Source organism: Periplaneta americana, chromosome 9, assembly GCF_040183065.1.
Source record: "Periplaneta americana isolate PAMFEO1 chromosome 9, P.americana_PAMFEO1_priV1, whole genome shotgun sequence".
NCBI classification, from domain to species: Eukaryota; Metazoa; Arthropoda; class Insecta; order Blattodea; family Blattidae; genus Periplaneta; species Periplaneta americana.
In genome coordinates, this window is record NC_091125.1 from 118,090,546 (window position 1) to 118,116,316 (window position 25,771).

The 25,771-nt window shown below is 41.8% G+C and overlaps 1 protein-coding gene and 1 non-coding gene across 2 annotated transcripts in view; one reads left to right on the forward strand and one right to left on the reverse strand.

Annotated features, from left to right (window-relative positions):
• LOC138706424 (signal-induced proliferation-associated 1-like protein 2) overlaps positions 1 to 25,771 on the forward strand; it is a 267,880-nt gene that overhangs the window by 101,202 nt on the left and 140,907 nt on the right. The gene's annotated exons all lie outside the window — the stretch shown is intronic.
• Positions 17,891 to 17,967, reverse strand: TRNAC-GCA (transfer RNA cysteine (anticodon GCA)). Its single transcript has one exon. It is a non-coding gene; the product is annotated as a tRNA-Cys (tRNA).

Consider the following 25,771-nt stretch of genomic DNA (forward strand, 5'->3'; position numbering starts at 1 on the left):
AGTTCGTTACCTCTTACATCTGTATTACGAGAAGAAAGAGCAGTGTGTTAGCGGCGATATTAGCAAAGTGCTGAAACTTTCAACTTAATTTTCTAATTAACTGTGCATTTAATCACAAAACGTAAGTGTACTCTATTCATGTAAGTGTACTCTAACGCCCCTTTCAATATTAAGGATTATTTTACTTCCATCCTGTATAGTCTTCTGATTTGCAAGATTTTCTCTTCGAGGACAAAATATTAATAACTTTTCAATTTTGTGAACATAATAAAACAGTTAACCTAAACGGCTATTTTTGTAGATACAAGGTATCACTTCTTAGCCATCGACATTCAGAATGAGGATCGCATACAACTAATCTCTAAGCTAATCGACACACATTTTTTCTCCCTTGGTAAGAATACACTCTCTTCCCCCACATGTCCTCAGGGTCGATCGGTCCATATTTTATTAGACTCATCTGGCAGCCAACTGGCTAATCTCCTAAATTGAGACAACTCATCCTGTCTATGGTTTTCCTAAAACGTTGAGATAAATGTCGGGATGATTCTTAAAAGAAATTGCCCGAGACCTACATCTCCCTCCTCCCACATAAATTTCGGCGTTTTCCAAATCAAAGTTTTCAGAAAACCTTACTGTTGGTTTTCACTTGCCGCCTTCGGTACTTCAGGGCGAGCTTACTCAAGTGTCACTTGCACAGCGCAAGGGCTCGAATCCCTTCTCTTGCGAAGACTACTGCGTCTTTTTTTCATCGCTCGCTTGTCAGGCTAACATCTTCGGCAGTTCTGCTCTGCTGTTTTCTGCCGTGCTCTCGATATTGCCCCCACATGTGGTAGCTATTAAGTTACGTTCATTTTCGGCTTTCCCCTTTCATAATTCTGTAATGTTCCTTCAAATAAAACGATAGAATCGGAGCTTGGACGCGTTTTCCCGTACTTTTTAAATGTTTCTTCTCCCGTTTTTCCCCTTTCATTCATTCGTTAGATTATTGTGACTAACATTAAACTAGATATAGTTGGAATTTTTGACTAAATACAGTACGTCTGTATCGAAGGATCTTTATACCTAAAACGTAGTTTTAATAAAAGACGTGTTTACATCACACTCTTAGGAACCAAGGTTCCAACCTTACGACGATGTTTCTTTAAGATACATCCTTCGAAACCGTGTGAGTTATTCTTTATTTTCATTATTATTTGGATTTTGCCACGTCTTGGTATGGAGAAAATAAAATGCTGTTTAATGCAGTAGCAGCATTGTAGCGCATTTAAAGAAAACATGAAGTTTAATATTTTATGTGGACGAGAATGCTGTGTGCGTGGGTGGGGGAGGAAAAAAGAGTTCATTCCTGTGCATTCTGGAGTTATCATTTTATTGTGCTGTAACTAAGTGTCTATTAAAGTTGGCATTTTGTAAGATGTCGACAGGATATGGTCAGGGTCACTGCAGCAGCGGGCACGGGTCACCTCTGCGTGCCGAAGTGGCAGAGTGGCACTAGGAAATTCAGAAGGCTGTGAACCACGTATCTCCATAGTAATGAAATGCAAGTATGGAAGGTTACCAAGCGTCGGGACACGCCCTGAAGGCAAGATGAAGGGTGAGGGAGGTAGAAAATGATCCTTACAGTCAACAGAGTCGATGTACGAGTATTTATTTGAGGAGACTATTTTTCGTCGCGTATAGGCTTTCGATTTATAATTTTCACCTCGCTTATTCGGTCATAACTAGGAATATTGAGATCAGTTTCTTCCAAATTAATGGTCTGAAATTTATATTGTATTGGGATTGTCTCCACTCTGCTGTCCAAAAATCTGAAAGTTAGAATTTATAAAACAATTATATTACCGGTTGTTCTGTATGGTTGTGAAACTTGGACTCTCACTGAGAGAGGAACATAGGTTAAGGGTGTTTGAGAATAAGGTGCTTAGGAAAATATTTGGGGCTAAGCGGGATGAAGTTACAGAAGAATGGAGAAGTTACACAACGCAGAACTGCACGCATTATATTCTTCACCTGACATAATTAGGGACATTAAATCCAGACGTTTGAGATGGGCAGGGCATGTAGCACGTATGGGCGAATCCAGAAATGCATATAGAGTGTTAGTTGGGAGGCCGGAGGGAAAAAGACCTTTAGGGAGGCCGAGACGTAGATGGGAGGATAATATTAAAATGGATTTGAGGGAGGTGGGATATGATGATAGAGACTGGATTAATCTTGCACAGGACAGGGACCGATGGCGGGCTTATGTGAGGGCGGCAATGAACCTTCGGGTTCCTTAAAAGCCATTTGTAAGTAAGTATTGGGATTGTCTTCTTATTCTGTATCAAGAGGCGACCTTGTATGATGCTGACCACATAACGAGGGACCTGCTACTTAGTGCTCTGCTGTAAGATAAAATAATATTAATGTTCGGAAATAGGCCTATTTGTGGAATAGAAGAATGTGTCGTAGGAGTAATTTCTTGAAATTTTGTGATTATGATGTTAATAACGATGACTAACATTTTAATTAACTTCGGAATATCGACCACATTACGTCGGAACTGTTATCTACTTTCCTGTTACTATATCTATATGTGGATGTGCTTTCATATTTAATACACGATATCGGATATCCAGAGATGATGCATTAAAAAAAGTAATGGAAGTGGAGTTTTCCTCGTTCTGCCGAGGCAACACATAATACGTTTCCATAATACCGTATAGCTCTCCTTATTCACAGTTGGACTGGCCACACACAGCTGCGTATGCGATGTTCGTGATGTTCGCTATCTTAGCTCTCAGCCCTATAGTCATAGTAATTACAGATTACTAGGAAATAGTTTTCTAGTTCCGCACCTATTTTATTTGTTACGTCCTAGACTATGTTATTCAGATATCTCTTATGTTTCATGTACACAGGATCCCCCTGTTAAAATTTTATAGGATCTAAAACACCTAAATGAACTTTAAACTATAAATGCATAAAAACTATGTATGACTTGAGGCTTTCTCGGCGTTGGTTCGCTAATATGTTTTCGCGGGATATCAGCCGAGTTAAGATTTTGGAATGCTCCAAGCTTTCGACTGCTATCTCTGCAGCCATCTTCAGGGAAGTGATGTCCGAATCGAAAAATCGAAAAATCGAAGGAGAATTGGGAGGAAAATTTTAAAAGGTACGCAAAACGCGTCCTTGCAAGGGGTTGGGGGCTGTACAAAACTAAATATGTGAGCTCCAAGCCTGTTGGCCACTAGTCTCACTGCGGTTTACGCTGCTCCCCTGAAGGAGCTCTAGAAAATTTTGAAGGGGAAGCCGAAATTGGACGTAACCTCTTAGGTACCACATACGCGAGGGGGGCTGAGATTGATCAATTGATCACGGAACGGGGCGAGGAGGAGTTGGCTGGTGTTTGCCGTTAGGATGGCAAGACGCTGTCATCTGTTGTTCGATGACAAAGCAGGTGAAGGCCGTCGGAAGAAGCGCCGTGAAATCTAAGCTGCAATTTGAGGTCCCTGTCCTTTCAATTTGCGACTTATTGAGTGACCTCGTATGTTTAATAGACTATTAATATTATCTGAACTAGGACATACATAATTTATAATAAAGGTGGGAATATATATGGGGAAGGGCATATAGGTCCGTGGCCCATTTCTTATAGGGCTCATCCCGACATTTGTCTTACGCCTGAGGAAAACCACGGAATACCTTAGGTAGGATGAGTTGTCTCATATAAGAGACTAGCCAATTTGGCTATTATGTAGGAGGTTATGAGCCTTGTTGATTTGTCTCAATTTCGAGACCAGCCATTTGGCTATATGATGGCTCAATTGCGAAGAGGGGGGAGAGATGTAATTGTTAATTAGGGAGATTCATGGGGATATGAGTGCAGGTCCGTGGCCCATTTCTTTTAGGGCTCATCCCGACATTTGTCTTAGCGCCTTAGGAAAACCACGGAAAAACCTTAGGCAGGATGAGTTGTCTCAATATCAGAGACTAGCCAGTTGGCTCTTAGGTTGAATGACTCTATGAATCGATGGATATATACTAGCCAATTGGCTCTATTAGATTTCCATCGATCAACAAAAGTAGATAATGTTATGGAGGGATTTTGTTTAGCCCAGTTAAGACAAGGTCATTTTAAAGCGGTTGCACTATCCAAGGAGTCTCATGGAGTTGAGTCGTAGCTACCAAAACCTGGGAGTAACGCCAGCCTCCCTGTCCTCCTGTCTCAATAGTATAGCTAATGGACCTGTCTGGTGTCTACGCCGTAACCTAGGATCATACTGGCCGAGGCCAGATATGAGCGGGTTGGGGTTAGCACGAGCTTCCGCATACAGGTTCCTAGCCAGTCGAGCAATGAACTCATTTATGGTTGGCAACTCTAGTTCATCATGGAACTTTCTTCTCGAGGCGACTCGGGGGAGATGGGTAATGAGTCGAATCACCTGGTTTTGGACAACTTGGAGTTTACGGAGATGGGACACTGCCGCAAACCCCCAGGCGGGTGCGGCATAGGTAATGACAGAGCGAATGAGGGCCTTATACATGGTAAGTCCTACCCTCAGATTGTCAGGAGTTAAGGCCGCCAGAATGGGATAGTGTCTAACTATCAGCCCGTTGGCCTTACGAAGAAGGGATTGGATGTGATCTCGGAAGTTGAGATGAGAGTCCATAATGATCCCTAAATATTTAATTTGGTTCATCCACGGCATTTCTCGTCCGAAAAGTGTGGGTGGTGGTGGTATGTCTTCGAGCCTCGCTCTTAGTGAAAAGAGTATGGCCTGACATTTCTCTACATTGACCTTGATTCTCCAGTCGTGGAACCACGGCTGGAGGTGATCTAAGATCGACTGCAACCTACGGGACGCTAATCTATAGGTTTTGCCCATCGCCAAGAGGGCAGTGTCGTCTGCATAGATATACAGATGACTACTTCTGCCGTGGATATAGCGAAACGGGAGGTCATTAATGCATATATTGAAAAGTATGGGCCCGATAATGGAACCCTGTGGGACTCCTGCGTGAATTTCACGGGGGGTGGAGAAACTAGTGCCTACACGGGTTTTGAATGTACGGCCTCGGAGGTAGTTAGAAATGAGGCGTATCATTCCATCTGGGACTCCCATGCCCAGTAACTTAACGAGGAGTCCCTCATGCCAGACCTTGTCGAATGCTCGCTCGATGTCCAGGTAAGCTGCAGCTACTACACGCTTCGTGCTCATAGCCCAGGTAATGTCCTCCGTCATGCGGAGTGCCTGGAGTGTAGTGGAATGACCAGGGTGGAAACCGAACTGCTCGTTCCTGATTTGGGGCAACACTACTTCAGTGAGGCGTCTATGTATGACCCGCTCCGCCAGTTTGCTGAGACAACTGAGGAGACTAATAGGCCTATAGTTGCTTGGATTCGTCTTATCCTTTCCGGGCTTTGGAAAGAGAACTACTTGAGCCTCTTTCCAGGGAATGGGATAGTGACCGGAAGCCAAGATGTTATTAATTATCTCTGCTATGCGCTTCATAGCTGACTTTGGGAGATGCTGCAATATAATTCCTTGGATACCGTCGGCTCCTGCGGCCTTATGAGGGCCGAGGCGACGAATGAAATGGGCGACCTCGTGGGTGTTCGTAGGTCGTATCCCATTTTTCGGCTCCCTGCTAAGGAGGTCTCGAACCGATTCCTCAACAGCTCTGATATGGGGCAAGTTTAAATTTTGTTCCACGGGTTGAAAAGTGGTCTCTAGCACGTCTGCCAGTGCGGTAGCCTTTTCCTCAGGAGTAAAGGCCGTGACATCTGGACCGACTACTAATGGGTGAATAGATTGAGACGGATTGGACAGAGCTCGAGATACACGCCAGACATCTGACATGTTTCTGCTGTCCATCGTTTCAACCTTGGATTTCCAAGCATCCACGACCGTTTCGTGGACCGCCTCACTGATCCGCCTGCGCAAGCGGTTCATTTCTATTCTATGTTGATCTAACCTAGTACGCTTCCACAATGTTCTTGCTCTATTGCGGGCGATCTTTAGGTCTCTAATATAGGCTGGCAGCTGCATCCGTCCCGGTTGTGAAGACCGTTTCGGTATTGCAGCAACCATTGCCTTCTTTATGCACTCCGTCAGGTCGCTAACTGACCTATCTATCCCTGCCGGAGTGACTTCAGGGGGGAGTGGTGGAAGCGTAGCGGCTACCTGGTCTTGAAAGAACACCCAGTCTGCCGCCTTGTAGTTGAATTTCTCAGCGGTTGGGGAGAGTTCGACTGGGTGCATGATCTCCATTATCACCGGTAGGTGGTCGGACGGAAGATCATCCAGGGTTGTTAGTCTCGCTCTAGTTGTAAGACCTTTCACCAGAGCGATGTCTAATATGTCAGGCAGTTGATTTGCAGCATCCGGTACGTGTGTGGGTTCCCTAGGGGCCATCACGACGTATCCGTTTCCTGTAGAATTAAGAAAAAGCCTATCGCCCTGCCGATTGGGGCGTTGACAGTTCCAGCTAGCGTGCTTCGCATTGAGGTCGCCGGCGACTACGAATCTATCGGATAGACTTGTCACTATATCTAAATCGCGTTCATTTAGTATGCCCGGAGGACAGTGGGCAGCCATGAGCAGAAAGGGGAGTCTGCCTATGTAGGCTCTAATAGCCACTGCCTCTAATGCCGCTAGCTGGGGAAGGAGATACTCACAGTGCTCGATCGTAGAACGAACGAACACCGCTACACCTCCGCCTCTTCTACCTGCTCTATCTTGTCTATAGACTTTAAACCCCGCGCATCTTAAATTTACTTGGGGTGTCAGGAACGTTTCTGTTATAAATGCTACGTCTATATTATTAGCGTCTAGGAAAGCCCTGAACTCATGTCTATCATGTCTAAGGCCCCTGGCGTTCCATATACACATCCTAGCAACTCCGTCACTTCGTCTGGCCATTGAGAGAAACGAGGGAGGTTAGGAGCTTAAATATCTCCGGGAGGGCAGACATAGGATTCTCCATAAGGAGAACTATCACTCTGGTTAATCCTTCTAATATTGGGGCGAGCGGGAGGTTAGGGTTTGCTAACTGCAACGCCTCGGCAAAGTGCTGAACTTGGTCCAAGGTCGCGCCTTGACCGGTCGGGCCTTTCGAGGTGCTTGCAATAGCTTCCTGCTGGGCCTGTGGGACAGGGGCGGAGATGGACTCTACCGTGGTAGCCTTGGTGGCTTTTCTGCTGCCCCTGTTGCGCTTAGGGCGCTGAGAAAGGGGTCCTACATTATTGGCAGCAGTTTGGGGGGCTGTCGCTGCCACGGTGGACCACAGAGGCGCGGCAACGGGCACCTCCAAAAGCGAAGGGATGTCCGCCTTCTGCTGCTGCGTTTGCTGCTGCTGTTGGCGGACCGGCCCGAGTTCCGTGCGTCGCTCCGCACGGGGCCCCTGCACAGGGGCGCGAGCCTGTGGCTGCGGCTGCTGTTCTCGGAACAGCTGCTGCTGCCTCGCAGCCCGCTCCACCCGCTGCTGCCGGAGCCACTCGTATTGGAGCGTCCGCTGTTCCTCGAGCTCTGCCCTCCTCCGTCGGGCAGCCCTGCTCGTTCCTTCCGTGGCATCTCTAACCTGTAATGCTACGGGACACCTCCGTAATTGGCGGTGTGAGCGCCAGTACAGAGTGCGTATGTAGCGGGAACATCGTGCGGCTTGCGACAATCTTTAGTCTTATGGGGGCGTGCACAAGCTCGACACATAGGCTGCGCTTTGCAGCTAGCCTGCGTGTGGTAGTACCACTGGCAGTTGCTGCACTGAGGCGGGCGCTTGCTGGGGACGTAGTCCTCAACTGTTACCCTCATCAGGCAGCACTGACGCAAGGCTCTCATTCTATCCCGGGTTTCGGGGGAATTCTCCACATCGACAATGACCATTGGGAGTTTGGCCTTTGTCCTTGATGAGTGCATCCTCGTCACTCGCCGGACGATTATGCTTTGGAATTCCAGGTCGCCCTGGATGTCCTCCTCATCTGTGTGGATATCTATTCCTCTTAGAACGAATCGCAGAGGCTTGCCGTTCTTGGGGCGCAGCAAGTTGTACGCTACTCCCCGTTCGGTCAGGAACCTGCAAAGATTTGCGTAGTCCCTTTCGCAAACAGTTTTCACGGCCGTCCCGCCGCGCGCCCTGTACGAGCATAAGCCCAACGGTTCGTATTCGGCCTTGAACTCTAAGTTCAGTCGGCCCAGCGAGCCAGTGAAGGCTGGCGTAATAATAACGGGTGGGATATCACCACGTCGCCTAGTGAGGGCAGTCTCAACATCATCTCCATCGTCCTCACTCTCCGACACGTGAGTGAGCCGATCTCTCTTCCTTGGTGAGCTCACTAGCGGAAGGAATGCCGCCCTGCTCAGTCTTAGCTGAGCCCTTCTTCTTCTTCTTTTTGGCCTTAATGACCTGAAGTGCGCCGGACCCAGATGGAATCGGCGGCACTTCATCAGCCAAGACCGTAACACCACGGCTATTCAGTCCGCTAGGACCGGGCAAGTCAACACGTGTCAACTCTGTGACCTTGGGAGCTAACTTGGGAGGGGTGGGCTTTCGTGGGAGTCCTGAAGGGACTGGGATGGTGGTAGGGGGACGAAGCTCAAGGATCTCCGCAACGGGAACCGGGACAGGCGGTGTCCGTATAGGTCGAAAGTTATATAGATGTTAGGCTGTCTCAGGTGAAACGGGATTGGTTGGCGGATCGGCCAATCCGGGGCCGGGAATTGTCATCGCTCGTAAGCTCCGCCCCTCCCGGGATTCCTGCGTGAAGTTTGGCGGGCGGCGAGCCCTGTTCCGCCGGTTGGAATCGGTTGCCGTCCTCGGTCCGTGATCTTCATGACCTTGATTATAAGAGGGCCTGAGTTGGTCTAAGGCCGGTGTCCATGCCTGACTGAGCTGGAGTCCACTGTCTCTGTTAAAGTTGTTTTTCTCCAGCTTGATCTCTATGGCCTCCTTGATTGTACGATCCCAGTAGTGGCTTGATTTGTTAATGACCTTGGTGTGGTCAAACAGTATTTTATGCTCCTTTTCTATGCTGTGTTGCGCCACTGCAGATTTTTCCGGGTAATACAGCCTCAGGTTCCTCTTATGTTCTTTGATTCTGTCTTCTATTGTGCGGCCAGTCTGCCCTATGTATACTTCGCCACACTCGCATGGAATCTTGTAAATCCCTGGAGTCCTTAAGCCCTGACTGTCTTTAACCTGACGTAGATGACTCCGGATTTTGCTCTGTGGTTTATGGATGGTTTTGATATTTACCTTCTGGAGGATTCTGCTTATTTTGTGACACGCTCCCGCAGAATGGAATGAAAGCTTTCTTTGTCGGTTCTTGCTTGCTGTCTAAGTCTATTGTGTTACATCTCGTGGTAACTTGTTTGAGGGCTTTGTTGATGTCTCTCCGGCTGTAGTTGTTTTGTTGTAGTGTTCTACGAAGATGGTCCATTTCTGCAGGCAAGTTGTTGATATCGGAAATGACTGTGGCGCGATGTAGTAGACTAGTCAGGATGGACTTCTTCTGCGAAGGGTGGTGGAGGCTGAGTGCATTCAGGTACAGATCTGTGTGCGTCGGCTTTCTATACACGCCATGTCCGAGAGTACCATCTGCTTTCCTGTGTATGTGGATATCCAGGAACGGCAGTGAGCCCTCTGACTCCACCTCCATGGTGAACTGGATATTCGCGTGGATGCTGTTGAGATGTTGTAGGAACTCTTTTAGCTTGTCTTGTCCGTGCGGCCAGACCACGAAGGTGTCGTCTACGTAGCGGAAGAAGTGGCTCGGCTTGTGTGTGGCTGAGTCTAGGGCCTGGTGTTCGAAGTGCTGCATGTAAAAGTTAGCAATAGCAGGTGACAGCGGGGAGCCCATTGCCACGCCGTCGGTTTGTTCGTAGAACTCACTGTTGTACGTGAAGTAAGTAGTAGTCAAGGCCAGTCGGAAGAGTTGTAGAATATCATCCGGGAATTGTTCCGCTACCAGTTCAAGAGCCTCTTTTATCGGAACCTTTGTGAAGAGTGAAATTACATCGAAGCTCACTAGTAGATCTGATGGGACCACTCTGATGTTCTCCAGAATTCTAACAAATTCTGTAGAGTTTTTCACATGATGTTCACACGTTCCAATCAGGGGTTGGAGCATGTTGGTTAGATGCTTGGCCAGGTGGTATGTGGGCGACCCGATGGTGCTAACAATGGGTCGTAATGGTAGCCCTTGTTTGTGGATCTTGGGGAGCCCGTAAATCCGAGGTGGTGTGGCCGAGTGTGGTAGTAGAACTTTTATAACCTCGGCAGGCAGCGAGGAAGATTTCAGCAGCGTGGTGGTTCTTCTTATGATCCTGTTAGTGGTATCACGTGTCAGTTTCTTGTAGGTCGTGTCTGCTAGTAGTTCAACAATTTTCTGGTGGTACGTTGAAGAGTCCAACACCACCGTAGCGTTTCCTTTGTCGGCCTGGAGAACGACTATACTCTCATCTTCACGTAGCTCCCGGAGCGCTAGTCGTTCATTCCTCGTGATATTGGGTTTGGGTGGTCTGGCTGTGTTGATTATTCGGCAGACATCTCTTCTCACTTCTTCAGATATTCCAGGAGGAAGAGAGGAGATAGCTTGCTCCACTCCACTGATAATGTCCTTGACTGGATATTTTCTTGGAGCTGGAACGAAATTTAGGCCCTTGGCTAGTACCGATATGGTGTCTTCGTCCAATGTTTTACTTGATACATTAATGACAAGTTTGTTCTTGTCCAGCGGTTGGATGCCTGGCTGTGAGGGGGCCAATCTGTGGAATTTCTCCATTTGCCTCCCTCTGACTTTCTTCATATGCATCTGACTTTCGACTTTCTGTTCGGACATCACTTCCCTGAAGATGGCTGCAGAGATAGCAGTCGAAAGCTTGGAGCATTCCAAAATCTTAACTCGGCTGATATCCCGCGAAAACATATTAGCATAAAAACTATGTTTGTATCTTAAAAGCGCTTTTTTAATTTTTTTTGCGTACCTATATTTAAAATAAAAATATCGGTACTAAAATGCAAAAATGCCCAAGAAATTACAAAAAATGCTATTTAAAATGTAAAAAATTCTCTTGCAAACACTGATCTGGTAAGTTCGTTCCCTATTGTTCATGGAAGAGGAAAGAAGTAGATTTTACCTAATTTCCTGGAACTAAAGTTGATTTGGAAAAGTTCATCCTAGCTTAAATGAGGTGGTAGATTGTTCACGTTAGGTGAGAGCTTACAAATTATTTTTAGCCTCAGTGCATCCCCGTTATGCGAAATGAAACTGACCAATCAGTCTGTTTCACTGTTTCGCGCTACTGATAGGATTTGAGTCTTCGGTTCAGTATTGTCAACACCAGTTCTTTGTACATAAATTCCACCTAAAATGGAGCATTTACTAAAGTTAAAATTATTAATTGTTAAATTTATATAAACTCCTAAAAGTTGTAAATTAGACTTTATGAAGTCCTAAATTTCTCTTTTTTAGCACCTAGAAATCCGTTTCCTAATGATTACATTTGTTCGGGTTTATATCCTGTGCAGACTAGAGCCCGGATGAAAGTGATGATCGTTAAAGAGCAGCGAGAGCGTATGATGGATGAACCACAGCTTTCAGAATAGAATGGAAGTGGGGGATGTTGGTGGCTTACAAGTAAGGCCGATTTGTAACAGCGCTCTACACTTTCCGTGGTAACGCTTTTTATACATGCCGGTGTCTTTCAAGAAAACATGCCATTAGCATCGGCTCTGTATTATCTACCTATAATGAATGGTTCTCGTTAGAAAATATTGCTACACACAATGAAGTCCGTTTAGAAATAGTCGTAGATATTTATTTTTTATTTTATTGGGTTATTTTACGACGCTGTATCAACATCCAGGTTATTTAGCGTCTGAATGGAATGAAGGTGATAATGCCGGTGAAATGAGTCCGGGGTCCAGCACCGAAAGTCACCCAGCATTTGCTCGTATTGGGTTGAGGAAAAACCCGGAAAAAAACCTCAACCAGGTAACTTGCCCCGACCGGGATTCGAACCCGGGCCACCTGGTTTCGCGGCCAGACGCGCTGACCGTTACTCCATAGGTGTGGACTAGTCGTAGATATATTGTATGTCAGTTTTCGGCGTGTCGTCTAAGAAGAGTTTTTATTTCTGAAACCAAATACTATGTTCACTATGCATTTGCTTGGATCTTAAAGGCGTAAAGCTTGGATAGGAAGGGGGAGAAGATTAGATGATTATCAAGAAATAGACTGATTTATCCGAATCTATAATTTTATTTTTTATTTTATTAAATATTTTTTTCTTATTTTTATTGTGTCATCATGTAAATCGTGTTTATTTATCACTTAACGCCAATATGTATCCCACTATGTTGTTTTTTTTATTATTAATCTATTTTTTGTGTACATTTTATTCGATTGTCGGTTTCTGGTTTAATTATGGAAATCCTACTTAATACTAATATGTAGGCCTATACTAATGTGTTTATTTTTATTTCTACTGTGTACATTTTTTATTGAATTATCGGCTTTTGTTTTTATGTGATTCGTATTTGATTCTAACAACATTAATATGCATTCCACTATGTTTATTTTTATTTTATGAGGTAAATTTTTATGTAACTACCTCTTTTGATCTCATTATGTACCTAAATTGTATCGGTATGTAATTACTTAATTCTGATCCAGTTTTATGTTCAACTATGTCAGCAAGTTTTAATCCTAGTTGAGTGTAAGAGAAGGCCTTACGGCCTTAACTCTGCCAGGTTAAATAAAGCCATTATTATTATTATTATTATTATTATTATTATTATTATTATTATTATTATTATTTTGTGGAGTAGACCCCTAGAGCAGTAGTCGTCAGCACTCGCTGAAATGGGTTACGGCCCAGATCACATATGTTACGGGTAAGTAGTGCATGGCAATATGCACTCTCGTGCGGGAGGAAGCATATCTGCCAGTAGCCTCGGATGCACTCTGGTGCTGTAAGAGACTTGCGGGTAAGAGACGCTAGCCCGAGAGTGCAGTGTTCTGATGACCGACCGCTGCCCTAGAGTAAGAATTAAGTGCACGGTCTTATGTTGTAATTTTTGCAAAGTAAAGTATTATTATTGTAAGAATAAGATGATTTTGAAAAAAAAAAGTGCTTTATGCAGTGTCGATTCTAAGTGTGACGTAACAAATTTATGACTAGATATGTGTAATTTAGTGTCATATATTTAAACACACCGAACCCGTCGAATTGGTTCGCTTGCCAGAAGAGAAGGATTTTTGAAATTAATATACAGTGTATTTTCTTGTTCAGTCTGGCTCTTTCTCCCCTTTCCTGAAGGAGTCGATACGTAGTTTCGAAATATTGAATATTTCTGCATTTTTGACACTGTGAAACACAAACAAGATATCTGGTACCACGTTGATCACTGTGAGAGGCTGAAATCGTGCGTATAATTTAACAAGATTTATTTTTGCTTTATCAGTTCCAATACTACTCTGCCGCTATGGCGTAGGGGGTAGTGCGTGCTCCTCCTAACCAAACAGCTCTTCGTTAAATTGCCGACGGAGATTTTTTTTTCCAATTCACGGGACAGTGTTCGTCCCTTATCTTGTACTCGTCCTGTGACGTCTGCGCAGTAGCCCTGCATCGTGCTGGTCAAATGGTCATGGAGACCTGCATTGGATTGAAGCCGGTAAAAAGGAATTTAAATAAGACAAGAGGTTCCATTACTGTCTTCATTCTTTCTCTTTCACACATACACACTTCTTACATTGACGAAACTATTGTTTGGTTAATTATTAGTACGATAGGAAGACAGTAATATCTAGACGACCATTGCGAGCGAGGGATACCTGTATATTCAGCTATATTACGATTATTCGTTACGATACAGAGCTATGCGTGTGAACCCTCGCAGTTAATCGTATAGTCGTGCTGTTATCTGCTTCGAAAACTCTCCAGTATTTCCTTACTGTTTCATTTTTGTATAATTGTCCGATTCCTGTGCTATGCTGTAAACACAAGTTTTGTATAAATGGACCATGCTAGAATCGAACATACGAGCCCCTGTCATTCATTTGGGGAATGCAGCTGTCGAGTGTCGCCCTTGGTTCGTTGCCCTTCCTTTCGCTGACCGCATGCAGTGCTGCCAACACATGCGCAGTGCCACGTTCATCTGTCACTATCTACAAACACCGCCTTTGGTCCGGGGTTCAGAAGCTGTGAATTTAGAGTTGACAGAACGTCTGTGAGACAGGTTTTCTTTGAGTATAGACATGGCGCTTAGGTTCATACTCCTCTGCGTGAGAATTGATTGAGAAAGACGAAGTTACTAAAAAAAGTCTTTCTTTTCTTCTGTTCCCCTTCTGTCTTCATTCTATAGCCTATACCTTCATGTTTTATTGGCCACACCTGTGGAGTAAGGGTTAGCGCGTCTGGCCTCGAAACCAGGTGGGCCGGATTCGGTTCCCGGTCGGGACAAGTTATCTGGTTGAGGTTTTTTCCGGGGTTTTCCCTCAACCCAATATGAGCAAATGCTGGGTAACTTTCGGTGCTGGACCCCGGACTCATTTCACCGGCATTATTACCTTCATCTCATTCAGACGCTAAATAATCTAAGATGTTGATAAAGTGTCGTAAAATAACATACATACATTCCTGTTTTATTACTGTCTGTGTCCGTCCATCTAATCTGTCTGTCTGCCTGCCTGCCTGTCCGACTGTGTCTATCTTTCTTTGTCCATCGGTCCATACCTCCAGGGATCCATCCACTTACTGATCCATCTGTCTGTTGGTCTGTCCATCCATCGATCTATCCATCCATTCAACCATCAATCCATTCACCTGTCCTCTTCATCTGACTCTGTTGGTCTGTCCGTCCGTCCGTCCATCCATCCATCCATCCATCCATCCGTCTACCAGTCTAGCTTTATAGATTTATAGCTTCATAACTCTATATAGCAGTGGTCGTTAGCAGTTGATGAACTGGGTAACGGGTAAGAAGTGTATCGCAATATGCACCGTCGTGCAGGGGGAGACGGAGGAAGCATACCCGCCAGCAGCCACGTATGTACACCAGTGCAGTGTCTTATCCGCGGGTAAGAGACCCTAGCCCGAGGGTGCACTATGCTGATGACCGCTGCTCTATAGCTTTAGCCTATAGCTTTATAGCTTCTTATACTTCTTCCTTCATAACTTAATAGCTATCTATTTTTCTGTTTTACTTTGTCTTTTTTTCTTTCTGTTTATCTTTATTTCCAATCTCGTTGTCTTCTTTTGGTATTCTCCCCTCTTCCTAGCATTTAATTGTTGATTTAGTTCTCTGCAGATGCGAGTTCGTTTTCTATTGTTTTCTAATAGAGAATTTACCAGCGCAACGCTCTGAAAAGATTTTGAACTGTACTAAATTTTTTGAGGTGAGAAATAGGCCTATAGTTACCTGGCTAAGAAGTATTCTCTCTCTTGAAACAGGCACTAGCTTAGACATTTTTAACGGTTGTGGGAATACCCCATTAATTAGACAGTGATTTACAGAATAACTCAAAGGTTTAACAGTATAAGAAATTAACATTAATTTTACATTATCACTACGGATGTCATAAATATTTTTGACAGCTTATAGATTTCATGTTATGTACCATTTTAAGAAACTCATCCATGGAGTCTCTTTTCATTTGAATGTGACATAGGCTCTTCGCGATTTGCCATAAATGTTGTGTTACAGTTGAGTGAATCTCATAATTTGCAAATATTCTTCACAGACTTAATAAAGTGCAAATTAAAAGAATAAGGAGTGAGGTTATGACAGCAGAGATTATAGTTGTTTCTGACATCATTAATAACCTGCCAGGCTGCTTTACACATATTGTTGGCACAGTTAAAGTAGCTTCACTTATAATTAATCTTAGCTTGTCTCAAATTGTTTTGTAATTATTTCTGGCTGAGTACAACGCTCTAGCCTTATTAACATTGCAGTTACGGCGGTTGGCCTAAATCATACGAGTATAAATATCCATTACTTGCTTTTGTATGTAATACCATACTTAGAATAATGAAAAAGCAAAGATGGCAGAGAAGTTACGACGATAAAGGAAGAAAATCAGTAAAGTTTTGGGTCTACCACAAAGTGTACTTGACCGTATCACGATTTAAACACAGGCCTTTTTTTTTAACAATTTATTGATCGATCAGCGCATTTAGCGCTATACAGAACATTTCTAAAAATTATAAATACAATATATGACACTGAATTGAGGATAGCCTAGATTGGGCTCCTCAGTGAACAAAAATAATTGTTAATAAATAATTATTTACATAGGTTGGTGTGATGATAAATTTTGATTATAATATGAGGTCCATTGGAAGTCGGCTCTTGATTCTGGTGGGAAATGTGGACTTCCGAGAGAGTAGTGGACGGCGCCTGGGACATTTTCTAGGTTGTTATAGAACTTCTTAGCTTGTGAATGAATAAACTGTTGGATTGTGTCAATACCGGTTTCTCTGTGTAGTTGGCTGTTACGGACAAACCAAGGAGAATTGAGTGAAATTCGTAGGACTTTCTTTTGAAATGACTGGATGTGTTTAATTTCACTTATTGCAGCTCCTCCCCAGACAGGACAGGCATAAAGCAGTAGAGGTCGTAATAGAGATGTGTAAAGTAGCATGCAATTTTGTAGCTTTAGAGATGATTTCTTGTTGAGGAGCGGATATAATTTAGCAAGTCTTGAGTAGGCCAATTTAAGTTTGTTGTTGATGTGATGTTTCCATGATAGACGGCGATCTAAGTGCACTCCAAGATATTTTACAGCTTCATCCTTTGATTTCCACGGTATCACGTTGGTTGAAAGATTTATGCATGGAGGATTAGCAGGACGACACAAAGTAAATATCATTGCTTCGCATTTATTGTAGTTCAGTGCGATGCGCCAATTTTCAATCCAAGGGCATATGATGTTTAAGGCTTCCTGAAGGTGATTTGAGGCTATGTTAATGTTGCGATGGGTTGCATAAATAGCTGTATCATCTGCATACATAGCAATTTGTGCAGTTGGTGTTGCAGGAAAAACACAGGCCTTGGATTGCACGTTGTTGACAGAGTGTATGGTGTACACTGTACACGATATCGGTTCGGAAACGAATCTATAGTCGGTATTCCTTTGTCTTCGTAGTAGATATTTGCATGTTGCTAGGATACGGAAATCGGCTATTCAGTCGTGCGTTGGATTACAATCAGCTCTTCTGTGTGAAGTTGTTTGCATATACTATCAACCGGGCCTGCGGGGGGGGGGGGACCGGAAGTTCGATGGTCAGTTCCGGGAGCCAAGCACATCACAAAGGAAGTGCGAGGCTGCGAAGCACCGACCTTGGCTTATCGGTTAAAGGAGGTTGCTATTTATTTAGCCACATCCTTTGAGAATTGTTAGTTAGGAACGAGAGGATTATGGAGAACGTTATCGATGATTTTTGATTACTATTTTCTGTTTCCGTTGTCACATTCAATGCATATTTTAGTACATTATCATCATCATCATCATCATCATCACCACCAGTACTACGTAGTACCAATACCAAACGGTTTACAACCAGCGGCCTGTTCGGATCAGAAACAAACATTTTGCCATTGATCATCGTCCTATGTCTTGTGTGTGATGGTTGGGGCCTGGCACTGTGCTAATTCCATGTCGCGAGTGTTATGCTGTGTGGGCTTAATAACTTATTATATGTTGAAAATAACCCAAATTTAAATTTGAAAAGTAGCAACTAGTTTAAAGGAATTTAGAACGTCTGTGGATCATCATAAAGCAACATTTCTCAAGCTGTAGTCAGCGAGCTATTGTTGATCATCGAAGTGTAAATTATACTTACAAAACGATGAATATAAAAATACTCTTAGTATTATCATCATTTAATTCGAGAAAAAATCGTTCCGGCACCGGGAATCGAACCCGGGACCTCTCAGCTCTGCGCGCTGAGTGCTCTTTCCAACTGAGCTATGCCGGGACACGATCCACGGTGCCGGCCGAACTCCTCTCGTTGTAATGTTTTACGGCCTTACTACCTGCACTTCAGACAATGTAAGTCATACATGCAGGAGCGCATATTTAAATGACTTTATGGCCATATTCAACCTCAGTTTGTGACAACTACTAACAGTTAATACATCACATATTCATTATATGAGGTCTCGCCTACCTCATTGAATATTACACAACTACTATGAAGTAGCCAATGTGTATTATCATCATTTAATTCGAGAAAAATTCGTTCCGGCATCGGGAATCGAACCCGGCATAGCTCAGTTGGAAAGAGCACTCAGCGCGCAGAGCTGAGAGGTCCCGAGTTCGATTCCCGGTGCCGGAACGAATTTTTCTCGAATTAAATGATAATACACATTGGCTACTTCATAGTAGTCGTGTAATATTCAATGAGGTAGGCGAGACCTCATATATAATGAATATGAAGACATTATTACAAAAACAGCCCTAGTCATTTTTAATGAAATTGGGTTAAGGACACATTTGCTACTATTTCAAATGTTTATAGACTCCAAAAACGACTCATGTCAAGTGCAATAGACACAAGGATAAAACATCAGTTGAACGGAAATAGCTGATATGTGTTATTCTTTTATTTTTTATTGTTCTCCTGAAAGATAGCAATTTTGACAAGAGTTGTTTTTGTAATAATGTCTTCATATGTGATGTACTCTTAGTATTATTGACGGAAAACGGTGTTTATGTTTTTAACATGCTTGTTATAAGTGCCTATAAAAGCTTTTTGACAGTTGATATCTTCTGAGCAGCACAATTAAGTATATAAATTTATTTGAGGAATGTTAAGACCATTGGCACGTATGGGAAATACCATATTTTATTTACTCGCATAATTTCTCTCCCTCCACATCATCTCCCTCCAAGATTTTGGGACGTACTTTTTAGAGTTCCATTTTTCTCCCGAAATTTCCGCCCCATACATTAAAAAACTGGCCACTCAATTTCCTTTCAAGAGCGTCTTTCATTGTGATTCCAAGTACAGTCTAACTTCATTTGTGTATATAATATTTATTCTGTAACTCGAAGTGCTGTTACTCGAATTTTTTCGATATCTCGAAGGATATTTTATCCCAAGCCGTAAAACATATATCTTTAACTCGAAGTTCGAGTGAAAATTTTCAATACCGTATAATATAACGAAAGGGATGAAGTGCCGTTACTTTAGCGAGCGTTATAAGTTGGCCCTACTGCTTTCCTTTCAATGCAAACGTCCCCAAGAAGTGAACAATAACAATGCAATGCTCCTATACTGTAAGCTGGGGACAGAACTTAATACCGCCCACTCCAGGAGTCCTATTTCTGTCTTTTTATACAGTTAGGTAGAAGTACAATAAAGACTGTATACACAGTGGGATTCACCTATGCATTGGGTTGAGAAGGACATTAAGATATCCTCAACATTATTCTTTTAGAGCGATTTTGTTTGAAGATTAAAGTTGAAATGCGTCTGTGTTAATAAAAGAGATAAAATCGTCAGCCTGAAAAGCAGATGTACGGTCTATAGACGATCTTGAAGTTTCATTGTTCGAAAACAAGGCTACAGCAGATCATAAGCTTTTGATTTTAAGTTCATTGCTTTTAGCTATATAAGTTTGTAAATTCTGTGGTAAACATTGCGACAAATGCCACGTTCTGAACTGTAGCAGATGTATCAAAACAGTGACTCAACTCAGTGCTAAAAGCTGAATTATCATCTATGCACACTTGTGCGCATTCTCTAATTATTGTTATTTTACTTATGTAAACTTTGCTGTACACTTTCGAACCTTACGGGAAATATTGATTATTATAGGTCCTACTACCTGCAGCGGTAGTTCCGTGAGTGTGGTAACAAGAATTCATAGTCATAACATTTTAGATTTGTGTATTTGTAAACTGTGTGGGGACCAATGTGGGAATTATGAAGTCGTGTGAAAGCTATCAGGGAAACGATACAAGATTAAAACGATAGAATAGCCTTACATATGCACATTGTGCGCAGTTCCAAACTATTATAACATTTTAGATTAGTCCAGTGCATTTGAATTGAAGAAGGACATGTGCAAAAACATTAAGTTTATTAATGCGAAATTGAATGAAAATAAGTACCGACTTTTACGTATTCAGTTCGTAGTATTTGCACAATAGTAGTAATGGTGATATTAGGACGTAGCAGCAGTTAATTACATACACTAGGCTACTGTTTTTGTGCAATTGATAATATTGAAGCTTTTATGGCATTAATTGAAACAGAAACAGTTGTACCAATTTACAATTGGCAGAATAAACTACAAACAGGAGTGAGAAATATGTCTAATTTGACACATATGCACCGTTTCGAATTCAGAGAGGATTGTCTTGATATGATTTACTGTATACTAAAAAAAAAAATAATTAATTCACAAGAACAATCATACAGCATTATTAATGATGACTTGCTCTTTGACTTCAGAGAACCTTCTGAAATTACTAGGTCTACAGGACTTTTGGACCGACAAGTGTACTTCTTCGAAAAAACTAAACCTTTTGTATCACAGAAGCAAGATACGTTGTGTCCTCTTCTTTTATCTGTACACCACCAACCACATCAGACGTGAAAACGACTTTCACAAAGATAACGAAAAGGAAGAGACTAAAACCACCAACACCAAGAATGTTTTTTTCCGAAAAAGATATTTCGCACCACCTGTGGCTACTATAGGAGTTAGAACATCGGGATCAGATAGCAAAGTGGCATACGTGCCCAAAATGCAGGCTTGAGCAGAAATAACTTGAGTAAACTATTGAGTTATATAAATAGTGCACTTTACCAGTACTTTTGACAGAGGTCTTCAAATGAAACAATTTAGACTGTGCATTTATTATTTCAACTATTCATCATAGCCTATATTTACTGTAATTATTTGCGAAGACGAAGTTAGTAAATATGAAAAAATTGTGAAGAGCGTTCATTTCCTAGTAGATTAGTAATTATTTGCGTTCAAGCATATTAGATCTTTTAAGGGCTGTACTATAAAATTGATTTTTTTACATAATGGAAGTTCTTGTTGCTTTAGGCATCTAAAATGCTTTGGAACCAGATTCTTCCATACTTACTACTCGTACTTGAAATACTGTACATATCAAGGGATACTAAAACACCATTAACTCAATATCCGCCAAATGGTCCCTTTTCATGTACACGTACACAATGTATCCCTGGTACAAATGCAGATGTTGAAAGATTGTTCTTCCGCATGAACTCACTGTGGAAAGTTGTACATAAAGACAATAAAATCAAAGCTCATTGTGAAATCATTTCCCAGTGAGATTTGTGTTTCATTTCATGGCTTAATGCTTCAGAACAAACAATTGTTGCAAGAAATCCATTCTTCAGAATAGTATTGTACCAGCGACTCTGATTTATTTAACGATGTATTCTCAGGTGAACCTGTTTTGTGAAGCTTATATATTTTTCAGTTCATTTTGTTCACTTTATCCTTTAAGTACTTTATTTTCAGTATTAGTATTTATTTCATTTAATTGTGTTCTTTTAATCTGTTGAAATACAACATGAATAGGCGCGATGGAAAATAACACCAAAGCTCAATTTTTAAAATCGGTGCTGAACGGCACGTGTTTCTTTAAATTTAAAACGACAGAGTGAAGATGAACATTAGCGATTGTGGGTTAGTTACACTTGATTATTCGTACGTAAAGACCCATACAAAATGGCGAACTAATAATTTTATCTCTTTTCCACTGCAAATATGGAAAGAATCGCAGAGCATAATGGATGTTTTTGTTAAAGAAATTACACTACAAAAATATCTCTGATAGAGGTTCTGCTAATATGTACAGTACATCTATTATCAGGCAGTTCATCTCACTTGACGATATGTGTCGGAGAAAGAACAATTATTGTTTGTATACATCAGAAATCTGATTAGTGCAATATGTTACTATACTTCGTGTCATAATGTCTGACAGTAGATGTAAACTATGCCAGCAGAGGAGAAAAGTATAATAATTGAGGGGTTCGGCAGTAAAATATGGTAAGTGACGTTTTAGTGTTTTGAAGTTATCGGTAGATAAACATTTATGCATGCAACAGTTTGTATAGTTGCCAGGAAAGTAAAATCTGTATACTTCTGCATCTGTTGAGATTTTGGAAAACTAACTACTGCATTAGGCCCAGAATGTAAGATCCATATTATACGCTACATACAGTGGATACAAAAAGTATTTGCACACCCTTGTTTTTTTAATGTTCAAAGAAATAATGACGATGATTTTCTGAATACAAGTTTAGTAAGTAGCAGCATGGAAAGAACAACTTATATAATTAATAAAAATTGCATATAGTTACAAAATAAAATTACAAACTAAAAACTGCGTTTTTAGATGTCAAAAAAAAGTATTTGCACAGCCAGTAAATTAAATAATAAACTCAAGCAAACTAGAGAAGTCTCTCTCTCAGTACTTTGTGTGCAATCCATTGGCTTCAACCACGGCTTCTAGTCTTCGTGGCATGGAGTGCCTAACTTTTTTGTTGTATCGGGAAGAATTTTAGTCCATTCTTCCATAAGAGCATTATGAAGATCTCTCTTGTTTGATATGCGGTGTTTTCTGATTTATTTGCCCAATAAGTGCCACAAATTCTCAATTGGATTCAGATCAGGCGATTGAGGTGGGGTCACAAGCCTTCTGGGTGTGTTATACAACAACCACATCTTTATTATTTGAGGAGTGTGGTTGGGGTCGTTGTCTTGTTGGAAATAATAATTTTCAATTTTTCTGTGCTAAGTAAATTATAGCGCAACAGCTCGATATACATTCTGTAATTCATTATTCCATGAATTATTGCTTAATTTCCCACCCCAGAGGATTCCGTGCAACCCCAAACCAAGATATGACCGTCACCGTGTTTTACTGTGACTGTAAGATTTTCCTTTTTCAGTTCCTGATTAAGTCTCCGCCACACTGACTTTCTTTCACCAGAACCAAATAGATTGTACTTCCCCTCGTCGGAAAAAATAAACTTGTCCCAAAATTCCAGGGGCTTTCCTTTGTATTCCTTAGATCAATCCAGCCGTTTCTTCCTATTAGTTTCACTAAAGTAGGGTTTTTTCCTCGGAGTTCGGCCATGGAATTTAGTACTATGTAAAACATTCCTAATAGTCTGAAGACTAACCTGTTTGACCGACGTTGTAGAAATGTCAGCAGCTAAGGCTGCAGCGCTTCGGAATGGATCTTTGATGACAGTGTGAATTATTTGACGTCTCTCCCTAAGTGTAAGAATTTTTGGTCTTCCTGTTCGCGGTTTATTGGCTGTTCCAGTCTCCTCGTACTTCTTACACAAATAACACACAGTAGAAAAAGGCAGGGACAGATCTTTTCCAATTTTACGGCAATTCAGGCCTTGCCAAAGTTGAAAAATAGTTCTACCCAGCAAGGACTCTGGTAACTCTTATGCTTTCGGACTCATGTCGCTTATTGGTGTTCTATCCTTCAATACACATACTAATCCCCACTATAACATCAAATGTTTCATTTGATGTGATTTAGCCAATAAAATAGGACTTATGCATTGAGAGTTTTAATGTGCAAATACTTTTTTTACTACAAGAAATTAAAGTTTTCTGATCCTTATTTCAATTTGTAGCTGTACGCAATTCTTATCAAGTACATAGCTCTTAATATTACTACTGTTACCTGTTACAATTGTATTTATAAAAATTTCCTTGATATTTATTTAGATATTAAGAAAAACAAGGGTGTGCAAATACTTTTTGTATCCACTGTATATAATTTTTTACCAAAATGTCAGTTACCATATTTTATGCTCGAGCCCTTCAATTGTTATTAAACCAATGGCAGAGGTCTCGTTCCACGCTCTCTTTAAGTTGTGTGGTCTGAAGCGTTCTACCCCCGTCCAACTTTTAGACAAGCGATTATACTTTTCTCTTCATCTGTCGACAATGTTTACTTCTCCTAAGACATTATGGAACGAAGTATAGCCAGCTAAATATGCAATGGATGGGGAAAGGATCTGGCCACCCTACCCCATTATCTCCTGGCTTAGTTACCTCATGATTGCTGCCTTATTGGTGTCACTTATGAGGTTCAAACCTGGCAGTTCTGTCGTGTGCACCCAGAATCTAATCTCGTCCTCAACTGCGGGCTCTAGTTTTTATCAAATGCAGGTCTGGAAGATTAGCATGTACTAATAGAAATGAACTTGGCTTCAGGAAGCTGTTGATTTTATTGGTCGCTCATAAATCATGGCGAATTCGCCCACTTAGCTACGTAATCGGGAAGGACGCCGCCAAACCGGTTCCAGGGACTAGGAAGAAGTGAGGAGCAGTTTGAATGGGCCCACCACCCACGAATACAACCCTCATTGCGAGCAGATGTTCGAGTAGGGGCGAAGATGTTGCTATTTACGACTCTAGAACTTATCCTATTCTATGGATACGCTGGTTGCTGCACGAGCGACGCCATGTAATTGTAATCGTTTTACATTATTTAACAATTTTCTTGAATTAATGGAAATATACCGAAGTATGTCTGTTCAGTTCCGCCCGATGGCGATGGATTTTTAGGCTGAAAGAATTTCTTCTTAGAAGAAAGTAAACCCGTCGGCCCCTTGATTAAAATTCTGTGTCCATCCATACTCATCATCACTTGGCTCTCTTGAAACAATGATAGTGGAGCCTTCCTGTAGGAAGAGGACGGGAACATTGTGTAACTGAGGTCCGTGGGGACATCCCGCTCCTCTGCTTGTGCCTGCAAACACACAAGGGCACTATACACGTCTTGTATTGCACTACAAAATAAAACCGAAAGAAAGCAAGTGTGAACTGCTTCTATTTAGTTAGTATAGCTGATCTTGACATTGTCAGCATGAGTCTCGTACTACTACTGTAATTTGTAAACACAAAATAAAAGAAAGAGAAGAATGAAGCTGGACAAAAGGGCAGGGGAAAGAAGCGAAAGATAGCATTAATTAACGCATTAAATAATATATGAATTGATTAATTAATGAGTAAATTGATTAACCAACGAATAATACGAGTTACATAAATTTAAAATGGGTACGAAATAAGCCAAGACCAATATAGGAGATTAGCGACTTAATTGTGGATTCTTTGGCATTGGAAACCAATCAAGCAACCGATTTTCATCTCTCTGACACGATCCAACCGAAGTAATAACTGTTTTTTGTGCCTATGTATTATATAGCAGTGTAAAGAGGGGAAAGCTGTGTGATCTTGGCAATCATAAATGCTTTTGGACGACTGGACTGTAGCCGACCGACAGAGCTGCGCTGAAACCCCTGATCACATATAGGCCTACAAGAGATAGGCCATCTCCATGTTAAAAGCGGTAACATATGGAAGAGAACAACCACCAGAATCGCCACCGTCGATTGGGAACAACCGTTATAGATGGATGTACAGTTGCTTTATGAAATTCAAATGAGATATATAACGTGACTTCTTATGGAGTAGCTAGATGGCAGCATAGTGAAATTGATAAAAGTTGTTGCCGTCAAAGCCTATAAGGCTGAGCAATCTGTTATATGTGACCTGAGTTGAAACTGTTTTAATACGGAAGCATAGTTTTAGTGTTACTGTTATTAATATTGCATCTGATACTGCACTACTAATTACTATTGCTGCTACTACTACTTTTACTACATTATTATTATTATTATTATTATTATTATTATTATTATTATTATTATTATTATTATTATTATTATTATTATTGTGCTAACCTATTATCGGC